Here is a 2834-nt window from a genome sequence, read left to right as displayed (position 1 = left end):
CAGGAAAATTGAGACACAAGCCAAGATTGACCAAGAAAGGCTCATAGGCAAAAAATTAGGAGCAAAATGATGCTAGTTGCAGTGTATGGAGTGCAATTTGCATTATACATTTTATTATTTTATTATCTATTCACATATACACACATATTCATATATATACTTTTTTTTTTTTAGTTGAAGTCTCACTCTGTCACCCAGGCTGGAGTGCAATGGCACGATCTTGGCTCATTGCAACTTCTGCCTCCCAGGTTCAAGTGATTCTCATGCCTCAGCCTCCTGAGTAGCTAGGATTACAGACGCCCACCACCACGCCCGGCTAATTTTTTTGTGTGTTTTCAGTAGAGATAAGGTTTTGCCATGTTGGCCAGGCTGGACTTGAACTCCTGGCCTTAAATGATCTGCCTACCTCAGCCTCCCAAAGTGCTGGGATCACAGGCATGAGCCACTGTGCCTGGCCCATGTATATAATTTTTTATTATGGAAAACTTCAAACATGCAGGAATGAACAGAAGGGTATAATAATCTACTTTTTACTGTGTAACAAACCTCTCCAAAATTTAGTGTCTTAAAATAAACAATCTCATGATTGAGGGTTGACTGGGCATTTCTGCTGGTCTCTCCTGAAGTCATTCACATGGCCACAGCATTCTGTTACTGTGGGATTGGGGCTTTAGCCAAGATAGCTTCATCATCCCTGCATGGCCTTTCTGTGTGATTAGCTTGGGCTTCCTTACAGCATGGTGGTTTTTAAGTTCTAATGGTGCAAAAGCAGAAGCTTCTAGAGTCCTTAATAACTGGACGTGGAACTGGTCCAGTGTCCCATTTGTCACATTCTATTAGTCAAAGCAAGTCATGAGCCAGATAGACTGAAGGAGAAGGAACATACTGTATCTCTTCATGGGAGGAGCCACCTGTCAGTGCAGGGAAGGGAGAAGTCACTGGCAGGCAACTTGGGAGACAATGTATCACAAGAGTTTAACATAGACCAGGCCCAGTATTAGGGCTCCAGACATCCTCTCTCACCTAAGCCTCAAGCAGCCCTGTCACATAGGAAACATAATCCCTCTTTTACAAGTTTCACAGAGCACGCAACTATGGATGGCAACTAGGCTTGAACTCAGGTTTGTCTCTAAACCAGGCTGTACATATGATATATTCCATACAAAAATAAAGTTAGGCCGGGCATGGTGGCTCACCCCTGTAATCCCAGCACTTTGGGAGGCTGAGGCAGGTGGATCATCTGAGGACAGGAGTTCAAGATCAGCCTGGCTAGCATGGTGAAACCCTGTCTCTACTAAAAATACAAAAATTAGCCTGGTGTGGTGGTGCACGTCTGTAGTACCAGCTACTTGGGAGGCTGAAGCAGGAGAATCACTTGAATCCAGGAGGTGGAGGTTGCAGTGAGCCAAGATCATGCCACTGCACTCTAGCCTGGGTGACAGAGTGAGACTCTGTCTCAAATAAATAAATAAATAAATAAATAAAGGCAATGGTCACATCGAGGCTTAAACCAAGGTCTCTAGACTCCCATATTGTGAGATATAGATATCTGTATATAATATACATCTGTATACACTACACATCTGTATACTATGCCATATACTATACTACATATCTGCATACACTATATATAGTATTCGGGTGTATGTCTCTGTGTAATAACATAACATACATACTTTTTTTAACTGGTGAGGAACACAGAGATACAAAGAAGAAAATAAAAGCAGAAAGGAAGAAAAAGGGAGAAAGGAGAAAAATATGCACTTGGAGACTAAGACCAGGAGATAGAAACAGAGAAGCAAGACAAGGCGTGGTGGCTCCCACTTGTAACTCCAGCACCTTAGGAGGACGAGGCAGAAGGATGGCTTGAGACCAGGAGTTCGAGACCAGCCTGGCAACATAGTGAGACCTGTTTTTATGACAAAAGAAAAAAAAGGTTTTTTAATTAAAAAGAAAGAAAGAAAAGAAAGAAAAAGAAAGAAGAAAGAAATAAAGAGAAGAAAAAGAGAAAGAAAGAAGAGAAAGAGAAAGAAGAAAGAAAGAAAAAGAGGAAAGGAAGGAAGGAAGGAAGAAAGGAAGGAAGGAAAGAAAGGAAAGAAAGAAAGAGAAAGAAAGAAAGGAAGGAAGGAAGGAAGGAAGGAAGGAAGGAAGGGAAAGAAAAAGAAAGAAAGAAGAAGACAGACAATGAGATACAGAAAGAAAAACGAAGACTGAGAGCGAAGAAGAGATTGAGGTTGATGGAACCACGACGTCTCCCTCCTTTAGCCTGGAAGCTCTACAAGAGCAAGAATTTTGTCTGTTTTTGTTCATTACATATCGCCAACTCCTTGAGCAGTGCCTGGCGCTCAGTAGGTGTTTGCTATATGCTGGCAAGAAGGACAGGGAGAGTGCCTGCAGTTCCCTAAGTGAACACCAGGTGACAGTATTTATAAGCCCTGGAGCTTCCAGGCTCCAAGGTCCCAGAGAGACAGGTGGAGGATTTGCCGCCACTGACCTCTGACACTCAGGATCTCTTCGCCAGGGCTCAGCCCTGCCTTTCCCTGCACAAGCCCTGGGCGATGAATGACCTTTCCGCCTGAGACACCCGCTTCACTCTCCTTCACCAGCCTGCCCAGTTAAACAACTCTTTGTCCCTGGGCCCTTCCTGCTGGGCCCCGAGGCACCTGGGTTCTTTCCAGGCCCGGAGATGGGGCGCGACAGAGGTGGTGCAACTGGGACAAGGCCAAGGAAAAATCCTGGAGACTCTGGAATCAGTTCTTCCAGTACATGAGACCCAGCCCCTCCTCCCTCAGACCCAGGGGTCCAGACCCCAGCCCCTCCTCCCTCAGACCCAG

The sequence above is a fragment of the Mandrillus leucophaeus genome, unplaced genomic scaffold (assembly GCF_000951045.1).
Source record: "Mandrillus leucophaeus isolate KB7577 unplaced genomic scaffold, Mleu.le_1.0 Scaffold546, whole genome shotgun sequence".
NCBI lineage: Eukaryota > Metazoa > Chordata > Mammalia > Primates > Cercopithecidae > Mandrillus > Mandrillus leucophaeus.
The sequence above is the reverse complement of the archived record's forward strand: the minus strand, read 5'-3'. Positions refer to the sequence as shown.